Source organism: Rhincodon typus, chromosome 20 (genome assembly GCF_021869965.1).
Source record: "Rhincodon typus isolate 14 chromosome 20, sRhiTyp1.1, whole genome shotgun sequence".
Lineage (NCBI taxonomy): Eukaryota > Metazoa > Chordata > Chondrichthyes > Orectolobiformes > Rhincodontidae > Rhincodon > Rhincodon typus.
The window spans coordinates 14,723,054-14,747,374 of NC_063351.1; the positions used below are offsets into that span (position 1 = coordinate 14,723,054).

General features: G+C 43.3%; 1 long non-coding RNA gene across 1 annotated transcript in view; it reads right to left on the bottom strand.

Annotated features, from left to right (window-relative positions):
- Nucleotides 1-392: 392 nt before the first annotated feature.
- LOC125485541 overlaps nucleotides 393-24,321 on the bottom strand; it is a 28,753-nt gene continuing 4,824 nt past the window's right edge. Inside the window, exons 2-3 of the long non-coding RNA XR_007264249.1 lie at nucleotides 19,743-20,066; nucleotides 393-1,776 (exon numbers count right to left, since the gene is read on the bottom strand). This is a non-coding gene — a long non-coding RNA (uncharacterized LOC125485541). The remainder of the gene's footprint in view (nucleotides 1,777-19,742; nucleotides 20,067-24,321) is intronic.

The window sequence follows — 24,321 nt, forward strand, 5'->3', positions numbered from 1 at the left end:
GATGCTGTTGAACCTTGCAAGAGATTGCATAATTTTCCTTTCAAACTATACGCTGATACATAACTGAAGTACCAGTTAAGTGTTGCAACGTGAAAAATGAAGTGGTCCACATCTTTAACTGTACAAGACAATGTTGCTTTTGGTGAAATGAGATTGGGAGTTTATTGATCAGGATGGCATCAGGAGTTTTTAAGTAAAGGAAAAACTGCCTGACGACAATCTTTGGATTGATTAAGCTGCAGATAGTGTAGGGATTGCTCCCTGGTTCTGACACTGGGCTTATGTGTATGATGTGGTGTGGTGGAAAAACACTGGAGGCAGATGTTTCAGAGGCCAAGAAAACTCTGATTTTATTAAACAAACAAACAAAATTGATATATTTACAAGGCAAGAAAGTGAATATCAAATTGAAACCACGTCCCCCCGTCTCTGACCAAGACTGTCTCCCAGTTAATTAAATACAGTGGGTAAAATAAATACAATGGGTGACTGTTACTGTACTAATAGGGAAAGAGAGAGAGAGCGAGAGAGAGAGTTACCTGTTCTCATCCACTTCCCTTCCTCAGAGGTGCCCTACACCGTTAAACTCCAAACCCCACTTCCCTGTCTATGACTAGCCCAGCTGGGTTAGAGGTCTCAATGATCTTAGGCCCATCCCTGGTGTGAAAACCACGATTTCGACTGGCTTTGAAATAGTCGCTTGCCGTAGCTGGGACTCCGCGAAGGGCTGCATGTACCGATAATAGTCAGTCGGGTGGTGTCTGTCGATCCGGTTGATGCGTGGGACCGGCCTGGTGAGTTACCCTGATTTTTCTCCTCCTCCTGGTGGTTTTGCGAGTGGGTTGTTGTTGTGGCTGGTGGAGAATGTTGCTGATGTTGCCCCGGTTGGTGTGTCGTATCTCAGGATGCCTTCAGTCGCCTCCAGACGTCGAGTGGAGGTTTGTACTTAGTTTTCAGTATTTGGTCTCGCTCTTCTGGTTTCACAGTGCCTCGTTCACAGTGCAGGATTCTCACTCTCTTTTCTTGCTTCTGTCTCTTCCTTCACTTTTCGTTGCACCTTCCACTTCGTTGCACTCTCCCTCTTATGCTGGGCTCGGGGTCTCCAGTTATACCCCACTGCAGGACCCCCCTTATCTCCCACCAAATCTGTGAGTTATTGATCCCCTTTTCAGGATTGAAAAGGTTTCCTGAGCACTGGAGTGAGTGATAATCATTTTTCAATTGGAAAGAATGGTTTTGATGGGTTTGGAATGTCCGACATTTCCTTTGGATGAGTATCTGTGCAATTCGCATAGTGGTGTGAAGGTTCCAAGATGAAACAGGTTTTCATGTAACACAATGGCGTGGAATGTTCAGTACCTTTGTGCCTGAGTATTGATTTGGAAATGAACGATTTGATACCTGTGTAGGCTCCAAAGGGTCTGAAATTGTTGAGGTTGTTTATTTTCTGTAGACTGGCTTACATTGTTTTAGCTGAGGCTTTTGGTTTCGCTTAGCGAGCCCCTGTCCCAGACATCTGCCCCTGGGCTTGTATATTCCCCAGTCTGTTCCAGCCAGCCTTTTCCTGGCTCAGTTGCAGCCCATGGTTTCTGGAGTCCCAGTGACATTAATCCAATATACTGTAATTCCCATAACTTCTCCCTTCAGAGGGTTTTAAGTTCAGGGTATGTCCAACAACTGATGGGAATTTTTGGCTCACCTTACATTGCTGCATGAAGACAGAGCAGCCTGAATCATCCAGACCCAGTAAATAGAAAACATCTCTCTCCCTTTTCTCTGTGTGATTGAGAAAAAAACATGACACTTAAAAGAATTCTAATGCTAGAAAAGACCTTGGTCCAGACAACCAATTATTGAATCAAACCACCATCATTCTGACAACACAGCATCATTGTTGATAAAATCAAAATAACTGAGAAAGAGATAACTTAACCCAACTTTGTGGTCTGGACTTTTGGTCTACAAAAATCGTTTTCCTGTCTATATTTTCCAACCATAATATTTGTGTCCTTTGACTTATTTGTGAATGAGTGTATGTATTTGGGCTTGAAAGGGATAGAGTTTAAGTCACATGCTAGTAGATCAATAATCTTTCCTTTTCCTCTGCCATTTGTTAAAGAATAAGTGTGTTTACAAAAAATAATGTTTCTTCCCTGGTAATGGCAAAACTCAGTATAAAGTTCTGTTCCCCTGAATAGCAGTCAGTTGATTGCAATTGATCATTTTTGTGGTGTTACCATCCCAACTGATGTCACTGATGTTACTACGGGACAAGTCAGATCCCAAGATAAAACCTCACTTGATAGATTTGTTTTTTAAAATATGAAATTCCAGGCTGCACATTTGGTTTTAAAGAAGTAAAATAATACAAACCAAGCTATGTAAATATAACAAGGTGTGGAGCTGGATGAACACAGCAGGCCAGGCAGCATTGTTTGAATAATTTTGAAACACACAGCAAAATAAATTCCAACCTACTCCCCAAAACTATCACCTTCCAGTCACTCAAAAACCAAAGAAATTCCCCTTTCCCCATGTGTAGATTAACATAAATGCTCCCTTTTTTGTTCCAGTTCCGAGAGATGCAAAGCCTTTTCCCCAAATTCTCACACAACTGAGTTTAGACTTTCTCACCTCTGAATAACCAATGCAGATTTCTAACCAAGTGTTTCTGGTCTGAAGTTCTCACTAGCTATAAAAAAAAATTTAGCCTGAGGTAACGTATTCCCTTAATTGCTCTGAAGAAATTTCTTTTTCCAGGAGAAACCACACTTGCATCTGAGTTCAGTCAGACAGGTTTTGCAGAGTCAGGAGTTGAATTACTCATTGCAGGAATCCTAACCTCTTACCTACTCTTGAAGCTACAATATTTATATGACTTGTCAGTTCAGTTTCTGGTCAGAATGTTGATAATGGGGCATTCAGTGACAATAGTACTGTTAAAAGTCAAGGGGCCGTGGTTATGTTCTCTCAGCTTTGAGATGGTCATTGCCTGGCATTTATGTGGTATAAATGATCCTTGTCACTTTACAGCCCAAATCTGGATATTGTCCAGGTCTTGCTGAATTTGGAAATGGATTGTTTCAGTGACTGAGTTGTGAATGGTGAACATTGTTCAGTCATCTGTGAATATTTTTGTTTCGTTCACTCATGGAATGGGAGCATCGCTGGCCAGTACTTATTGTCCATCCCTGGCTGCCCTTGAGAACGTGGTGGTGAGCTGTCTTCTTGAACTGCTGCAGTCCATGTGCTGTATGTTAGCCCACATGCCCTTAAGTAGAGAACTCAAGGATTTTGACCCAGTAACAGTGAAGGAACAGCGATATATTTTTCCAATTCAGGATGGTGAGTGGCTTGGAGGGGAACTTGCAATTCTCATGTGATGTGTTCCCATGTATCTGCTGCCCTTGTCCTTCTAGATGGAACTGGTCATGAGTTTGGAAGGTGCTATCTGATGATCTTCGGTGAATTTCTGAAGTGCATCTTGTAGAAAGTACACAGCGCTATTACTGAGCATCGGTGGTGGAGGGAGTAGATGCTTGTGGAAGTAGTGCCAATCAAATGGGTTACTTTGTCCTAGATGGTGTGAAGCTCCTTGAATGCTGTTGGAGCTGCACCCATCCAGGCAAGTGGGAAGTATTCCATCACACTCCTGACTTGTAGATGATGGACAGGCTCTGGGGAGTCAGGTAGTGAGTTACTTTCCACATTTTCCCAGCCTTTAGCCTGCTCTTGTAGCCACTTTGTTTATGTGGCAAGTCTAGTTGAATTTCTGGTCAATGATAACACCAGGATGTTGATAGTGGGGAATTCAGTGATGGTAACACCATTGAATAGGCAGTGGTTAGATTGTCTCTTATTGGAGATGGTCATTGCCTGACATTTGCATGGTGCAAAGACCCTACTTCTGATTTTATGGTGGAGGATAGGTCAGTGATAAAGCAGCTGAAAATGAATGGGCCTGGGACACTACCCGGAGGAACTCCTGCAGAGATGTTCTGGAGCTGAGAAGACTGATATCCAACAACTATCTTCCTATGTGCCAGGTATGACTCCCACCAGCAGAGAGATTGCCCTGATCCAGTTTTGCTAGGGCTTCTTAATGTCATACATAGTCAGATGTGCCCTCAATATCAAAGGCAGTCACTCTAGCCCAAACCTCTGGAATTCAGCTCCTGTCCATGTTTAAACAGAAGTTGTAATGAGGCCAAGTGTTGTGTGACCCTGGTGGAAACCAAACTGGGTGTCAGTAAACAGAGTGTTGTTAAGGAAGCTCTGCTTGACAGCACTGTTAATGACACCTTCCATCATGTTATTGATTAGTGAGAGTAGACTGATGTGATGGTATTTGACCAGTTGGATTGGTCCTGCTTTTTGTGTACAAGATATATCTGGGCAAATTTCAACATTATTAAGTAGATACTAGTTTTGTAACTGCATTGGAACAGCTTAGTAATGGTTGTGGCAAGTTCTGAAGCACAAGTCTTCAGTAATATTGCCAGAGTATTGTCCGGGGCCCGTAGCCTTTGCAGAATCCAGTACTTCCAGCTGTTCCCTGATATTATGTGGAGTGAATCGAACTGGCTGAAGACTGGCATCTGTGATACTTGGGACCTCTGGAGGAGGCCAAGATGGATCATCCATCTTTGTTGATTGTTTCAAATGCTTTAGTCTTACCTTTTGCACTAATACGTTGTCCTATTCTAAGACTGATGATGGGGATGTTTGTGGAACCTCCTCCTCCAGTAAGTTTTTAATTGTCCATCGTCATTCACAGCTAGATATGGCAAGGCTGCAGAGCTTAGATCTGATTCTTTGGTTTTTGTTCTTGTGTGGTTCTTATTTCTATATATTGCTTGCTGCTTATGAAGTTTGGCATGCGAGTCGTCCTGTTTCGTACCTTCACCAAGTTAATACCTCATTTTTGAGTGCATCTGGTGCTGCTCCTGGTATGCCCTCCTGCACTTTTTATTGAACCAGGGTTGATCACCTGGCTTGATGGTAATGGTAGAGTGGAAGATTTGCCAGGCCACGAAGTTACAGATTGTGATGAAGTACAATTCTGCTGGTGATGGCTCACGGTGCCTCATTGATGCCCAATCTTCAGTTGCTAAAAGTATTTGAAGCCTGTCCTACTTAGCACAGTGATAGTGCCACAGAACACAATGGAGGGTATTCTCAATGTGAAGGCAGACTTTGTCTCAAAAAGCAATTACTGATACTGTGTTGAACAGCTGGTAGATTGGTAAGGATGAGGTCAAATGTGTGTTTCCCTCTTGTTGCCTCACTTACCACCTGGTATCAGCCCAGTGCATCTTCACTGTACTGGATAAGGAGGCCCGAAACTTTTCACAGTATTCCAGCTGCAGTCTGACTAGTGACTTGTGAAATTTTAGCAAAATCTCCTTTTTTATACTCTTTTCCCTTTGAAATAAAGGCCAATTTCTCACTTGCCGTAACCCAGTGAACTTGCTAGCTTCTTGTGATTTATGGACAAAGAACCCCAAATCCTTCCATTCTGTAGCTTTCTTCAGTCTTTCTCCATTTGAATTATATTCAGCTCCAATATTCTTCCTGCCAGACTGCATAGCCTCACATTTCCCCACATTATACTCCGTCCACCAGGTTTTTGCCACCCACTGCCTATCTTCAACATCCACAATATTTTGCTGAGGTTGATTGGCTTGCCGAGCTGGTTTGTTATTCCGCAGACGTTTGGGTAACATCCTCAGTGCAGCCTCCGATGAAGCGTAAGTGTGTTTTCCTGCCTGGTTTTTAAACTCTGGAGTCCGTTGAGCTGGATTGCCTCACTTCCGGTTTTCCTTCGTAGTGGAGTGTATATGGGGTCAAGTTCAATGTGTTTATTAATGGCTTTCTTCAGCAACACAGAACTACGCCAAGAAGAAGAAGAATACCTCTTGCAGGTTTTCAAGGATAATGGATATCCAAAAAACTGGGTCAGACGATGCCTACACGAACAACATCAGGAAGATACCACACACCCCAACACACTCATCACGCTACCCTACATCAGGAACACATCGGAACTCACCACAAGACTCCTACGACCGCTGGGCATCAGAGTGGCACACAAGCCCACATCAACTCTACGATGACTGCTCACCCGAACTAAAGACCCACTCCCCACCATGGACAGGACCAATGTCATCTATAAGATCACCTGCAGAGACTGTGAGAAACACTACATCAGACAAACAGGAAGGAAACCAACAACGAGGGTACACGTACACCAACTGGCTACAAAAAGACATGACCAATATTCACTGATCTCAATCCACATGGATAAGGAGAGCCACCAATTCGACTGGGACAACACCAAAATCCTGGGACAAGCTAAGCAGAGACAGGCACAGGAATTCCTAGAAGCCTGGCACTCCACGAAGAAAGCCATTAATAAACACATAGAACTCGACCCCATATACACTCCACTACGAAGGAAAACCGGAAGTGAGGCAATCCAGCTCAACGCACTCCAGAGTTTAAAACCAGGCGGGAAAACACACCGACGCTTCATCGGAGGCTGCACTGAGGATGTTACCCAGCACGGTATCAAAACGTCTGTGAAACAAGAAACCAGCTCGGCAAGGCAACCAACCTCAACGTCCACAACCCGAGCTACAAATCTACTCCAAAACCTTACAATATTTTGCTTTTATAAGAAGCATTGTCCATTGCGGTGCTGCTCTCCCATTCACTCCACTGTGAAAACCTCAACTTCTACCCCTTGCTTGGGACACATTCTCTGTTTTGTCTCCTTCAACATTACCACAGTCTCTACAGACAAGAGGGTGGCTCCACCTCTAAGAGAGGGAGTATGATGCCTCAGAGAATGCACAGCAAGGCTCCCTCCTGCACCATCCACCAGCGCAAATACTGACAGCTTGGTGGGTATCATACCTAGGACAGAGTCAGGAGCAGCTGCTGGTGAGGGCATCATGTCTCTGTAGCTGGTTACTGGCACTGCCAGGGCTGCCAGAAACTAGACAGCTGCTCAGGCCCAGCACAAGAGGATGCCATGGTGTTGGCAGCTTGGGACTTCACTGACATGTCCAAGCAGACACAGGAGCAGAAAGCAGGTTTATTAGGAGCACCAGGCAAACTAGCACAACTGTTGCAAGACTGCACTGCCTTATGCAATTTGGACCCAATTTTGCCAACTTTCTCACCATAGGCCACATTGTTCAGGGGCTGGGATAAATTCTTTCCCCATGGACCTTATATTTGCAACTCACCTGCCAAAAACAAATTGAAATTTTAGCAATTCCCAAGTCACTTTATGGGTTATGGGACCAGATAAGCAACAAGCACTGACCTTGTTTATATCACTTACAACCCATGAAAGATTTATAAAAACAAGAGCATCAACATTAAGACACACTGACTCTAGCTGTTTAACCACAAACAACTTTGTGTTGCTGCTTCAGTTCAAATTTCTACAAATGTACTTTCTTCTCATGTATGTGGTTTGATCATCGTTTCCGTAGTAGGCTGAATGTTTATGAGCTCAGTCTGTAACTCTATTCCCAGAGTTAGCTAGCCCAACCTAAGTTTTAATGCTAATCACAATCAACAGCTTACAAAAGAAACCCTATCACGCTCTCCTGTCATTTCAAGTGACAGAAAATATAACACTGCCGGCCTATTTTAGGTAACCCAAATTTTACCGGTGAAATAACATAGAGAATCAGAAAGACACTGACAAAATACCACACTGCGCAATCTTTTACTCAGGCAGTGCCTCAGGATTGAAGGTGACGTGGATCTGTGCCTGTTTGCCTGGATTCATCAGCTCTCTCAGAACCAATGTGTCATGTGCAGACTCTGCCACAGGTGTGATAAACAGTGCCTGGAAGACTAAAGAGTAGATGCTTGTTGAGCGGTACACTCCTCTGTCACTTCAGCTTTGCTTCTGTATGTTCCTGTCCATAAAGCGATTCCATTGACCTCCTGGGAGTCTCTTTCTACAGGAGTGTGGTTTCAGACATACTGTAGGGGCTGCCCATGTTTGAAGGACATAAAATGGCCGATAAGGGATAAATAGAATTAAAACAGCCTGCTCCAGCATTTAAGCGAAACATTTGAACAGGGCTATCCAAGGTGAATGGGAAGCCCTACAAGCAACCATCCGAGGCATTTTGATAAGAGGATATGTAAGGATAGACACAAGTTCATTAAAATATGACGAGTGATTGATTCCAGCCTGATTAATGAAAGGATGTTGTCCCATTAGGGAAACAGCACCATGAACCAGTCAGCCTAACTCATTAAGCAGCTAAAGTTATTTTGTAGTAATCAGTTGTTTCTTTGAAGTTATTCACAATATTAAGAAATGGGTTCCAATTAAAGATTCTTCAAATAATCATAGAGATAGATTTCGACATAAGTATAGATACACGTTTAATCAAAGTATGATAGAAACATTAGGGCAAAAATATTTAAACCTAAATGCAAAAGTTAATTAGTTTCAGGAAATGCTTTCCTTGTCTCTTAAAAAGGTGCCTGGCGTGTCCTGAGCAAAATAGATTGTTTGCAACTTATTGGTTAAAATGTACAACTAACTTTATAATGGGAAATTAATACTTTGAATCTTATAGCAGTTAGTTAAAACCAACTGTCTTTTGTATTTTTATATATAATTGGGACATGGAAAATATAAGAGGAATAACAGAATTGATAGACATACCACATGGAATACAATAAAGAACAGAATTGAAGCAGTCCTTAGAGATAAGCAAGTCCGGTACAGACCCGAAGGAGTGTAACCAGTAACTTTGGAATGTGAAATAATAGGATGCATAGAAAGATCCCAAAGCCTGGACATGACAATGTCTGTTAAACACCATGAGATCATGGGAACCTGGGGCTGTCCATAGGAGTGCCCATCGTTGATTAGGTGTTTCACGGGATTGTGGGTGTATGTCAAAAGGGGGAAGGACACAGTGACCACGCTGTATAGGATTATTGTAACATAATGTATAAAAATGCTGTATATCACTGTAAAAATCAGAGTGCATCATTGATTTCTCTTCCAATCTGAGCTATAGATTAAAAGAATGACTGGGTTCTTGTGTCGAGGCCAGATTCGGAGAAGGTCTTTGGCCCTCTCCCTGCATTAACCAGTTGTTGCTTGAATAAAAGTCTGCCACTTGCCTGAATCCTGCCTACCTCCCGAGTCTTCGTCCCCAATCGGTGAGGGTTACTCTCCTACACATATAAACTTCATATCCCACCTAGTGGAGATGGTTTAGAGTGATTAGTGCCTCAATGTTGTGTATGTTAACTGGGAGAGGACATTGCTGCTGAACAACCTAATGTACAATACTAAAATCAAGAGATATAGGGCATTATGCACATTTCAGAAAGTGGCCTTTTTGCTATCTATTTGAATGTGACATAGCTTTTCTCTAACTTGGTATCCAAACCACAGTCTTTCAAGGAGATGTTACAAGCAGAATACATAAGTCTCAAATTATTCGTGCAGTGCAAGTACCTTCGCAAAGACATGCAGATAGCACTGGAACAATATACAATGGACATTTCTATGTTGTGAAGTAAATTGTTTTGAAATAGATAAGCAAACAAAATGCTAGCTAATCATAATAGTTTGTAACTTCCAATTTCGCGATTATCTGACTGAAACTTTCAGCTTCACAGTTCTGTAACCTACTTCCAGCCTTCTGCTTTCCGAACACAAGAACCTGTAACTATTTTTGTATCCCATCATCTGTTTCATACTTGACCACAAAGGGACATTGCAAACTTATCTGACAAAACTGGATACACAAGGATTAAAACTTGTTCTCCCAGTCATTAAAGTAACTTTGCCTTAACTGATCCCTGATCAAAAACTATTTCCAATATTCTCACTGACAAGCTGTTTCCTCCCTTTCACTTAGTAACAAGCCAAGGGCATCTATTCAATGCCTACTTACTTAAAACTGTGAATGATACAAAAGAATATCCAATTTTTGACAATTTGACATCCTATTAAGATGCGGAAAATATACAAAAGTCCTCAATATTCATTAATCACTGAGATTTCAGAGAGTTTTAATACAATGGGAATTATATAGAACATTGAACAGGCCCCCAATGTTGTGCCAACCTATTATCCTACTCTAAGATCAAACTAACCTGCATACCCTTCATTTTACTATCCTCCATGTGCCTATCCAAGAGTTGCTTAAATGTCCCGAATGTATCTGACTCTACTACCACTGCTGGCAGCGCATTCCAAGCACCCACCACTCTGTGTAAAGAACTATCTCTGAAATCTCCCCTGTACCTTTCTCCAATCACCTTAAAATTATGCCCCCTCGTGATATTCATCTCTGTCCTGGGAAAAAGTCTCTGGCTATCCACTCTATGCCTCTCATCATCTTGTACACCTCTATCAAGTCACCTCACATCCTTTTTCACTCCAATGAGAAAAGCCCTAGCTCCCTCAACCTTTCCTCATAAGACCTGCCCTCCATTCCAGGCAGCATCCTGGTAAATCTCCTCTGCACCCTCTCTGAAGCTTCCATATCCTTCCTATATTGCTGCATCCAGAAGTGAACACAATATTCCAAATGTGGTCTAACCAGGGTTTTATAGAGCTGCAGCATAACCTCACGGCTCTTAAACTCAATTCCCCTGCCAATGAAAGCCAACACACCATACGTCTTCTTAACAGCTCTATCAACTTGGGTAGCAACTTTGAGGGATCTATGGACGTGGGCCCCAAGATACCTCTGTTCCTCCACACTGCCAAGAATCCTGCCATTAACCCTATATTCTGCATTCAAATTCAACCTTCCAGAATGAATCACTTCAAACTTTTCCGGGTTGAATTCCATCTGCCACTTCTTTGCCCAGCTCTGCATCCTGTCAATGTCCCGTTGCAACCTACAACAGCCCTCCACACTGTCCACGACTCCACCAACCTTCGTGTCATCGGCAAAATTACTAACCCACCCTTCCACTTCCTCATCCAAGTCATTTATAAAGATCACAAAGAGCAGAGGTCCCAGAACAGATCCCTGCAGAACATCACTGGTCACTGAGCTCCAGGCTGAGTATTTTCCATCTACTACTACCCTCTGTCTTCTATTGGACAGCCAATTCTGTGTCCAGACAGCCAAATTTCCCTGAATCCCATGCCTCCTTACTCTCTGAATGAGCCTCCCATGGGGAACCTTATCAAATGCCTTGCTAAATTCCATATACAGCACATCCACTGCTCGACCATCATCAATGTGTTTTGCAACATTCTCAAAGAATTCACTGAGGCTTGTGAGGTATGAACTGCCCCTCACAAAGTCGTGCTGATTATGTCTAATTAAACTATGCTTTTCCAAATAATCATAAATACTGTCTTTCAGAATCCTCGCCAATAATTTGCCCACCACAGAAGTAAGACTGACTGGTCTGTAATTCCCAAGATTATCCCTATTCCCTTTCTTGAACAAGGGAATAACATTTACCACCCTCCAGTCATCCGGTACTACTCCAGTAGACAGTGAGGACATAAAGAGCATTGCCAAAGGGGCAGCAATCTCTTCCCTCGCTTCCCGTAGGAACCTTGGGTATACCCCATCTGGCCCAGGGGACTTATCTATCCTCATGTTTTTCACAGTTTCTAGCACATCCTCCTTCCTGACATCAACCTGTTCAAGCATATCAGCCTGTTTCACGCTGTCCTCACAAACTACAAGGTCCCTGTCACTGGTGAATACTGAAGCAAAGTATTCATTAAAGACCTCCCCTTCCTCCTCCAATTCCATGCACAAGTTCCCTCCACTATCCCTGATTGGCCCTACCCTCACTCTGGCCATCCTCTTGTTCCTCACATAAGTATAGAACGCCTTGGAGTTTTCCTTAATCCTATCCACCAAGGCTTTTTCATGCCCCCTTCTAGCTCTCCTAAGTCCATTCTTCACTTCCTTCCTGGCTACCTTGTAACTCTCTGGAGCCCTGTCCAATCCTTGCTTCCTCAACCTTAAGGAAGCGTCCTTCTTCCTCTTGACTAGATATTCCACATGTCTTGTCATCCAAGGTTCCTTCACCTTACCATCCCTTTCTTGCCTCAGTGGGACAAACCTATCCAGCACTCATAGCAAGTGCTCCCTAAACAACCTCCACATTTCTGTCGTGCATTTCCCTGAGAACATCTGTTCCCAATTTATGCTCCGCAGTTCCTGCCTAATAGCATTATAATTCCCCCTCCCCCAATTAAATACTTTCCCATACCGTCTGCTCCTATCCCTCTCCATGAATATAGTAAAGGTCAGGGAGTTGTGATCACTATCACCGAAATGCTCTCCCACCAAGAGATCTGACACCTGGCCTGGTTCGTTGCCAAGCACTAAATCCAATATGGCCTCCCCTCTAGTCGGTCTATCTACATATTGAATCAGAAATCCTTCTTGGACACACCTGACAAAATCTGCTCCATCCGAACTATTTGCACTTAGGAGGTTCCAGTCAATATTAGGAAAGTTGAAGTCACCTATGACAATAACTCTATTACTTCGACACCTTTCCAAAATCTGCCTCCCAATCTGTTTCTCAGTGTCTCTGTTGTTACTGGGAGGTCTATAGAAAACTCCCAATAAAGTGACCGCTCCTTTCCTGTTTCTGAGTTCCACCCATACTGACTCAGTGGAGAAACCCTCCTCCATGACCCCCCTTTCTGCAGCTGTGGTACCATCCCTGATAAGCAATGCCACTCCCCCACCTCTTTTACCTCCCTCCCTATTTCTTTTGAAACATCTAAACTCCAGAACATCCAACAACCTTTCCTGCCCCTGTGTTATCCAAGTCTCCATAATGACCACAACATCGTAGTTCCAAGTACTGATCCATGCTCTAAGTTCGTCACCCTTATTCCTGACACTTCTTGCGTTAAAATAGACACACTTCAACCTGTCACACTGACTGCAACTTTGCCCTATCAACCGTCTATCCTTCCTCACAGACTCTCTAAATGCTGTATCTGCCTGTACACTAGCTACCCCATCCTCTGATCTGTAGGTCCGGTTCCCATCCCCCTGCCAAACTAGTTTAAACCCTCCTGAAGAGCTCTAGCAAACCTCCCGCCCAGGATATTGGTGCTCCTCCAGTTCAGATGCAACCCGTCCTTCTTGTACAGGTCCTACCTTCCCCAGAAGGTACCCCAATGATCCACAAACCTGACACCCTCCCTCCTACACCAGCTCTGTAGCCATGTGTTCAGCTGCAGTCTCTCTCTATTCCTAGCCTCGCTAGCCCTTGTCAGTGGTAGTAATCCTGAGATTACTACTCTGCTCGTTCTGCCTTTTAGCTTCCAACCTAACTCCCTATATTCATTTTTCAGGTCCTCATCCCTTTTCCTATTTATGTCATTGGTACCAATGTGTACCATGACTTCTGGCTGCTCTCCCTCCCCCTTAAGAATCCTGTAGACTCGATCCGAGACATCCCTGAACCTTGTACCCGGGAGGCAACATACCATCCGGGAGTCTCACTCGGGACCACAGAATCTCCTGTCTGTTCCCCTAACCATTGAATCTCCTATCACTGTCGCTCTCCTATTCTCCCCCACTCCCTTCTGAACAACAGAGCTTGGCTCAGTGCCAGAGACCTGGCCACTATGGCTTTCCCCTGGCAGATCCTCCCGCCCCAACTCAACAGTACTCAAAGCGGTATATTATTGAGGGGAACGGCCACAGGGGATCCCTGCACTATCTGCCTATTCCCATTCACTCTCCTGACAGTCACCCAGCTACTTTTATCCTGTAACTTGGGTGTGACTACCTCCCTATAACTCCTCGCTATCATACCCTCAACCTCTCAATGATCCTGAGTTCATCCAGCTCCAGCTCCAGTTCCCTAACACTGTCAGGAGCTGGAGTTGGGTGAACTTCTTGCTGGTGATGTCAGCAGGGACACTTGTAGTGACCCTTACCTCCCACATCCTACAAGAGGAGCATGCAACTGCCATTGCTTCCATCCCATCTGCTCTAGATTGCCAAAAGAGATAAAGGGAAAGAGGAAAAAAAAAAGCTCATCAAACCGACCCTCCACACACAGTCTTTTTATTTGGTTAGAGGAGGAGGATGATGGGTGGGAGACACTACCCATGTAGTGTTTCAGATTTAGCCACTGCCCATATATATTACTTCACTTACCCAGCAGTCCCCTTGTCTGCGTTTGCTCCTGCTCAGTCTTCGCTCCACCTATTCATGAGGCAAGTATTTTGTACCAAAACTTTACCTTCCTGCTGCCCCCTGGCTCGTGCTCTCACGACTCCCGCCATTGAATTAGAGGATCTTCCAACTAAACCCTAGAGATCCCTGATGTGGAGATGCCGGTGTTGGACTGGGGTGGACTAAGTAAGAAGTCATATGAAATCAGGTTATAGTTGTTGCGCAGTGTCCATTCAACCGTTGTCGTAGCGTCTGCATGGTCTTACCAATATACCATGCCTCAGGACATCATTACCAGCAGTGTATGAAATGGACAATATTGGCCAAGTCACATGAGTACCTGCCATGTATGTGGTGGGTGGTGTTCCCATCTGTCCATGTTGATGATCTGACATTGGACACTGTGCAATGATCACTAGACAGGAATGTTCCTTCCCAGTCAGGGAACACTTCAGTGATCAAGGACATTTAGCTTCCGATCTTCGGGTAAACATCCTCTAAGGCAGCCTTCGAAATAAACAACAACGCAGAATCACCAAATGGAAAGTGATAGCCAAGTTCCATACCCATGAAGGTGACCTCAACAGTAATCTTGGGTTCATGTCAGGCTACAGGTGACCCCACCACACTGTTCTGTATCTGTAAAATCTTCCCTACTGGCCTGTTTTGACACCATCACCTTGATAAGTTGTTATGATCTCTCTACCTTAATTCGTTTGTACACTTTTGGATTACTTATTACTTTGGTTAGACCCTCGGCATGCAACTCTTGTACCTATCATGTTATTCCAGTCATTTGCTTTGTTTCCAGCACCATCTTATTTTTAACTTTTTGTAATTATCTCTCTGCCTCATTTAATCAGATTGTAGGTTATCCCTTCGTTTGTTATTCAGCTGTTGACACTTTACTCATACCGTCTAACACTTCGGATCACCTGCTGAGACTTATTATTCAACACTCCACATACACCATTTGTACGATCTTTCAATCAATCTGCCCTTGATCTCTCTGCTCATAAATTCTGTGTTCTGTGCACTGCTCTCTCTCTTCATGTGACGAAGGGGCTATGCTTTGAAAGTTTGTGATCTCAAGTAAACCTGTTGGTCTATAACCTGGTGCCGTGTGATTTCTGACTTAGCCCACCCCAGTCCAACACTGGCACCTCCACATCATGGCTACCATCGATACCATGAATTGCCAGCTCAGAATGGAGAGGATCTCCGAGAAGATTGCGTATATTGACACAGACATCAAATTTCTGCAGAGATACAAGAAAGCAGAGAAAATCCCGAAAGGACTGAAGATCACGAACCCACTCAAGTTGACCTACAACACAGACTACACTGGGAAACTCTGCTGTCTCATCTCTTGCACTTTCCTCAATCATCTTGTACACCAACAATACAGCAGATGCTGCTACCTTGAAATCGAGATAGAGTCCATATTCTCAGCTTGCACTCAGAATATTGTGGACCAGCTACAAGACACTGTGCACACAGAGAACAAGAAACTGGAGAAACTTGGTATCACCACCAGGAGTACCAAGCCTCCACTGGTATCACAGTTGACAACTGTACCACCACAGGGAAATCCATCAACTTGTCTGACCACACCCTTCAACTGGACGAGATTGAAGTTCTCAGCCGAGGGCTTAATTTCTGCCTCACTACCAAAATGGACCCCATTGGTCTCGTGGCAGGCACAGACGAAGTCATCAAGTGATTGAGGCTCTGGGAATTCTTCCACAAACCCCAAGATGTCAGCAGCGAGCCCAATGAGACAACCAACAAACAGGAACAGTCAACAGAGACATCTGTGGAGCAGTGACCAAAGAAGAAGGAATCGAGCTGGACCCCTCCAGAAAGCTGCTGCCCCAGGCTCAACATGTATGCTCAAGCCGTCAGGAGATGCATTAACACCAGATTCATCAGCCGCGCTCACAAGATAATACAGAATGTCACACCCAAGCACAACACAATGCTATCCATGCTCTCAAGACCAATCACAACACTGTCATCAAACCAGCAGACAAAGGAGGAGCCATCGTACGCAAAGAAGCGTACCAAGAACTGAAAAACCAGGAACACTACAGACAACTTCCTGCTGATCCAACCAAAGAACACACCCGTCAACTGAACAGACTGATCAAGATCTTTGATCCAGACCTTCAGAGTACCCTATGCACTCTCATCCACGTACTTCTCGTATAGGAGACTTCTACTGCCTTCTGAAGATACACAAAGCCAACACACCTGGATGTCTCATCGTAACAGGCAATTGGATCGTGTGCGAGAACCTCTCTGGCTATATTGAGGGCATCTTGAAACCCAATATACAAGGAACCCCCAGTTTCAGTTGGGAAACTACAGATTTCTTACAGAAACTCAGCACGCGCGGACCAATTAAACCAGGAATATTCCTCACCACAATGGACGTTTCAGCACTCTACACCAGCATCCCCCACGATGACAGCATTGCTGTAAAAGCACAGTACTCAATACCAACAACTGCCAATTTCCAGATACCATCCTACAACTCATGTGCTTCATCCTCGACTACAACATCTTCACCTTTGACAACCAGTTCTTCATCCAGACACACAGAACTGCCTCGGAGACCAGATTGGCTCCTCAATATGACAACATTTTCATGCACAAGTTCAAGCAAGACTTCTTTGCTGCGCAGGACCTCCGACCGATGTTATACACCAGATACATTGATGACATTTTCTTCCTTTGGAGTCATGGCGAGGAATCAGTGAAATGACTAAATAGCAATATCAATCAACAAGTTTCACCCCACCATCTGATTTACCACGGACTACTCTTCAAAATCAGTCTTATTCTTGGACACATGCATCTCCATCAAGGACGGACACCTCGGTAGCTCACTCTACCGCAAGCCCAGGGATAACCTCACGATGCTGTACTTCTCTAGCTTCCACCCTAAATATATTAAAGAAGCTATCCCATACTGACAAGGCTTGTGCATACACAGGATCTGCTCAGATGAGGAGGAATGCGATGGACACCTAAAGATTTTGAAGGACGCCTTCATAAGAACGGGATACGAAGCTCAAATCATCGATCACAAATTCTGACGTGCCACAGCGAAAAGCCGCAACAACCTCCTCAGAAGACAGACACAGGATAAGAGCGATAGAGTACCTTTCGTCGTCCAGTACTTCCACAGAGCAGAGAGACTACGCCATGTTCTTTGCAGCCTTCAATATGTCATTGGTGATGATGAGCATCTCGCCAAGATCATCCCTACACCCCCACTTCTCACCTTCAAACAACTGCCAAACCTTAGCCAGACCATCATTCGCAGCAAACTATCCAGCCTTCAGGACAACATTGACCACAACACCACACAAGGCTGCCCTAGTAACCTCTGCAGGATATGTCCGAACATCGATATGAACACTACCATCATGAGAGGGAACACCACCCATCACATACGTGGCAGATACTGATATGACTCGGCCAATGTTGTCCATCTCATACGCTGTTGGTAAGGGTGCCCCAAGGTATGGTATATTGGCGAGACCATGCAGACACTACAACAGATGAATGGACACCGTGCAACAATTGCCAGACAGGAATGTTCCCTCCCAGTCAGGGAACATTTCAGCGGTCAAGGACATTTAGCTTCCGATCTTTGGGTAAGCGTACTCTAAGGCAGCCTTTGAGATTCACAACAATGCAGAATGACTGAGCAGAAACTGATAGCCAAGTTCCGTACCCATGAAGGTGACCTCAACCATGATCTTGGGTTCATGTCATGCTACATGTGACCCCACTACACTCTTCTGTATCTGTAAAATCTTCCTTACTGGCCTGTTTTGACACCATCACCTTGATAAATTGTTATGATCTCTCTACCTTAATTAGTTTGTACACTTTTGGATTACTTACCACTTCAGTTAGAACTTTGGTATGTGACTCTTTTACCTATTATGTTATTCCAGTCATACGCTTTGGCTCCAGCATCACCTTATTTTTAATTTTTTGTAATTATCTCTCTACCTCATTCAATTGGATGATAGGTCATCCCTTCACTTGTTATCCTGCTGTTGATACTTTATTCACACCATCTAACACTTTTGATAACCTGCAAGGACTTATTATTAGGCACTCGACTCACACCATTTGTAAGATCTTTTGATCTCTCTGTCCATAAATTCTGTGTTCTGAGTGCTTCTCTTTCACTTCACCAGACGGAGGGGGCTGTGCTCCGAAAGCTTATGATTTCATATAAACCTGTTAGACTATCACCGGGTGTTGTGTGACTTCTGACTAGAGATCCCAAGTTGCTATTAAGTGGTCGTGTGTGTGACAGTCTTCAGGACGAAGTTGGCACTGGAAACCTTTAATGCGATGAGGCTGTTGCAATGCAGCTACCACATGGTTCTGGCTGACGAGGTAACTCTCCCACTCGTAGCATCCACATTTCAGAAAGATTTATAGATTGATATTCAAGCTTTTTCGTCTCATTATGACTCATCTTCCATGGCCACCAAATCTTGATGTGGGACATGAACCACACGCTTCTGCCTTGTAGGTAGACAAAACACCACTGCAAGATCTCCGCTGTTATCATAATGCAATGTACATTTTTAAGATAAGAGGCAAAATGTGACACAAGAATCTCCTTCTAAGCAGTGGCTTCCCATGAATATAGAATGCCTTCCTGAAAAGGTGGTAGAAGCAGACTTTGTACAGTCCCCACCATTTAAAGCAGATGCATACACATGCCAAAAAGCGATAAACATTAACTGTTCACGTTGAAGTTAATTTCAAAGTTGTTTTGGACACAAACAGGTATGCATATCTAGCGTTCGTATTAAAGAAATCAATTCTTTCCTGTGCCTGGAGGAACCAGGTTCTATTACAAATTAATTGTGTGGTAACATTTTCACGTGTCAGTCTGCTCTTTGTCAAAAGCATTTATCAGCTGGCCTCCATTGTGTTATGCAGAGTCATGGTTGCTGACGTAATGTATATATTTGGGTGATAAGACCAACTGATGACTCATTGTTCCTCATTCTCCTGAATGTATATACTGTCTGTGTTTTTGCAGGTTGCTTGTTTCCTTATTGTTCATTTATACCTAGAAGAGGCCTATTTGCATGCTCTGTTTTCTAATCCTTTGTCAAACACATCCAAATGCCTCAGATATACTGATATACGTGGCCTATTGTGACACAGGAAAGTTTTCAAAAAGTTGTATTACGTTACAACTGAAAGAACTTTTTAAAATTTTGATTAATGTTACCATTAGTACAGGTCACCATAACACAGTCCTGTCATGCTGCCAGGAAAGTTTCCTTGAGGCAGCCTAGAGGGGAAAAATAGTAATACTTGGAAATGAACATGTTGGTAGTTCTGGAGCTTCATTTCAGAAGTCTGAATGACTGCGCCTGCCCGAAAGAGACGGGCAGATTATTTGTACAATTAGGGCCTTTTTTTGGCTAATTTTACAACCATGCTGGCCCGGCTGTGAGGAATTTCCCTGCATTCCTGAGCACCCTTTAATTTTTATTTACTTACCTAGTGGAGCCTCAAGGTTTCCCTCCTCAGGCAGGGTCTATTTCTCCTAGTGGCACTGCCGAGACTTGAGAGCTTCCTGTTCTGTAATTGGGCCGGCAACATTCTGAGCACATCAATCCACCAGTGTGCCCAGTGTCCACTATGATAACATCACCAGGTCAGGCCTAGTGCCAGTCAGTGTTGAGCTGGAGACCCATGTTTCGCTTGAATGTCTTGTCCAATCACCTTTGGTAAAATTCTGCCGTTGTTTCTCTACCTGCCCATTCACATTGAGAGATGGGTTGGTCAACAGATATCCCTGTCTTCAACAGGTGAGAATGGAGACTAATGTAAAGAATTAATAAAAAGATCATTTATTGATATTACAATAATATGATAGTGTAAACTTCAAAACTTTAATAAACGGTCATAGATTGAAAGAAGCAATAATAACTGCCTAGAATAAATGGTTAAGGGACAAGGACAAACAGTTATACAGAGATTGAGAGCAATTAGCCATGCTTGGGAAAAGGAGGAGTCAAAGCTACATTAAACTGTTCTAGCAACGGCTTGATAAATGGCTGCTTTATGCCCCACAGACAAATGATTACCCCGCAGGAGAATTTAAGGAGTTAATCACAGGAAATCTGTGTCTTCAAACAGACAGTCCATGCCAAACGTAACAAGGAACAAGGAAGCTACTTCTGATGATCAGTCAAACTGCAGAATTGCAATATTGTGGAAGAAAGAATCTAAAGTATCATCAGAAATGTCACACCACAAACTTGAAGGACAAAAAATTATATAAGAATTTAATTCCAGGATCAGAACATCAAAGAACAACACTGCACAAGGATCAAACCCTGGACACTTCCAGAGATAGACCCTGTTGGTCGGAATTGTGGCTAAATTCCACCATTAATCAGATAATAACCAATTTGGGTTGTGAGGCTTAAACTTGCTTACTTGAAGGGTCTTTATTGCCTGTAGCAACCAACATAAGTTTGAATAATTGTTTCAGTATTTGATTTTCTATGAGATTTCTTGAAAAGTAGTCAAATTAAAGGTGGCATGTGGTAATTCTAAACACAATATAAAATAATAAAAATATTGTTTGGAAATAAAATAGTTACTTAAAAAGAATGGTGGGCAGAGCATATAAAGGAAAATGTTTCATGAGTAGGTGCTGTTTCTCCACAGAATTTATGGCGCCCCAGATAAACAATAAAGAATTCATTTGTTTCTTTGTTTACAGACAAGAATGAGAATAGGAGGGGCTCATTTGCACTAAGAATGCTATTTAAAGTTTTACATCAAGACAGTTATTCAGGAAGCCATAAAAAGTATCATGTACTGTTTAACTTCAATAGCAATTTGCTATCAAGCTAAAAAACATCCAATAATTTGTGTGAGCCTTGTCAATAGCATCAAAAGGTTTCCTTTGCCACAGAATGAATATAGCTGAGCCCAACCCTATCCCTAGTGATAATGGACCAGTCAGGATGGTGTGTTGCAAGGAGGGGGACTGACAGGAGATATTGTTCCCATGCAGCTATATTAGCTACTGGAGGTCACTGATTTTGGAAAGTGCTGTTAAAGGAACTTTCATGATATGGTGCAGTGCATATTGTGGATGATACACACTCCTACCATTCTGGGTAGATGGTGGAGGGGAAGAATAATCATAATATTTTATGGTGATTATGGACACACTGGTACAATCTAAGTGAACCTTACATTCGTATGGGCTTCTGAGGCAACAATGCAAGCAGCTGGGGATACACACCCTACTTCTCCTGTCTTTCCTTTTCCTTGGAATTGTACAAGAAAGAATCAAAAGCTGCACTGTTTGGATATAGTGGAGTTCATTAAGGGTGGAGAAAGGAGGTAATATAATGGGGGAGGCAGTAGTGCAGTCATGTCCTGGACATGTTAATGCTCATAGGTCACAGGTTTAATCTCACCACCGCAGATGGCGGAATTTTACTCAAATTAATAAATCCGGAATTAAATGCTAGGTTAATGGCAACCATGAAACCACTGTTGATTGTCAATAAAAATGAATGAGACCAGAGATGGCATCACAGTAATGTACAGTATAAGGACTGTCTTGGGAATCATCAATATTAGATCTGGACCAGTATCGTTTACTACACAGGAATACCTGGCAATGACCATTTCTAACTGGACAGAAACTAATCATCTCCTCTTGACATTAAATAGCATTACCATCCCTGAATTCCTCATTATTGACATCCTGCAATTTGACCAAAAACTGAACAGGTCTAGCCATATATGTATTATGGCTACAAGAACAGGTCAGAGGATAGGATTTACCTGGCCAGTAAGTTAACTCCTTTCTCCACAAAACTTGTCCACCATCTACAATATTCCGGTCAACAATGTGACGAAATACTCTCCAGTTGCCTGGATGAGTGTAGCTTCATCAACACTCTCAAAGTTCTGCACAATTGAGGACAATGCAAACCACTTGAACAAAACTTATCCACCACCTTGAACATTCACTTAACTAATTACCAATTGTAGCAGCAGTATGTACCAGTTAAAATGCTTTACAGCATCTCATTAAGGCTCCTTCGACAGCACCGTCCAAATACGTGACCTCTATCACATAGCTAGACAAGGGCAGTCAATTCATGGGACACCACCACCTTCAAGATCCCCTCTGAGCCACTCACCATCCTAACATGGAACTATATTGTCATTCCTTTACTATCATTTGGGTCAAAATCCTGGAATTCCTTCCCTAACAGCACTGTCGGTCTACCTGCACTCAATGGACTATAGCAGTTCAAGAAGGCTGCTCATGACTAACTTCTAAAGGGAAATTAAAGATGGGAATAAGTGCTTGCCTAGGAACTAGAATAGGGAAAGGAGAAGTCACCCCTCAAATTGATGATTTTGGCAAGGATTTCACAATCAGGAAGCACCATGATTAAAACAGGTGCTGCTTCAGAGCCGAAAGTCATTTTGGTACCGAATCAGTCAAGGGGGCAAGAAGAAGTTCAGTTTGTGCAACACAAGATTTAGCTTCAGATGACAACTACAATCCAAAACTATCCCATTGATTGTTTCTTGTATGAAGCACAAAAATCCACTTGTATTTGCAAAGCTTTGCTGTATATGAACTGAAACTTGACCTTCTGCACAAAATAACCTGGGACAGCATGTTCCAAGCTAACAATGAACCCATTATTTCGTACCAGATAACACGTAGGAGTTCCACTACGTCTCATGTTGTTCAAAAGTTGGACAATTCAAGTACAAACAATTTTCGTAACAGATTTTAAAAAATTGTTCTTTGGATTTGGGTGCCAGGGACAAGATAACATTTACTGCACAATCCAATAATTACTCAGAAAAAAAATACAAAATGTAAAATTTAATGAGCATATTGGGGGCCTTGCTAGCTGGAGAACTAGTGAGAGCATTTACCTGCACAGCAGCAGACCTTACCCAGAGCGAAGGACCATGAAGGTGCAGGTCCTGCCTTCGAAGAACTGCAAAACAATTCAATGCTGGAAACTCTTCATTACATGACTGAGCCAGTGGGGAGGCAGTAGCCAATGCTGGTACTGCCCCCACTTGAGGCCCAGAATTGTTAAGGGGCTCAAGGCCACAGCTGGGTTTTGGAGGGAGTGCCATTGAGCTGGGAGGTGTAAAAGCATCAGCAGCAAGGATAGTTAGCAAGCTCTCTGTGAGGCTGGACTTTATGATTGCTGAATCCCTTGATTAGGCGCTGAATGCATTTGAGCCAGAAACCCCACTCCACCCCCAAAAGCCTGAAAACAACTTTGACGAAGTTCACTTTTTGGTTTCCTGCAATACCCACCTGCCTACTTCTAGGTGAATACCAACAATAGCGTAGGAATATAGGAATTAGGAGCAGGAGCAGGGAATTCAGCCCTTCGAGCCCGCCTTGCCATTTAACATAACCATGGCTGATCTTTTCCTGGTCTCAATTCCACTGTCTTGCCTGCTCCCTATTGCTCTTTATCCTGCTTTTCATCAGAAACATATCTATTTCTTTCTTGAATCTGTTGATTGATTCTGCCTCCACTGCACTCTGGGGCAGTGAGTACCACAGATTCACAACCCTCTGAGAGAAGTAGTTTCTGCTCATCAGTTTTGAACCTACTTCCTCTCACTCTATATTTATGACATCTTGTTCGAGATTGCCTCAAAAGGGGGATCATCCATTGAACGTCCACCTTAACAATTTCCTTTAGCATTTTATAAACCTCAATCAGATCCCCCTTCATTCTTCTAAATTCCAGCAACTATAAGCGCAAGCTATTCAACTGCTCCTCATACGACAGCCCTCTCATCCCTGGAATCAATCTGGTGAACCTCCTCTGAACTGCCTACAGTGCCACCACAACCTTCCTCAAGTAAGACAACCAAAATTGGACACAATATCCCCAAATATGGTCGCAGCAATGCCTAACATAACAATAAGAAGATAAGGCTCTTAAGTGGGCATTAAAGGCACAAGGATGGGACTGTGCTGAGGAAAGCAGGAATTGTGTGCTTGTACCATCTGTAGCTCTTATATATATGTGTGTGTGTGTGTGTGTGT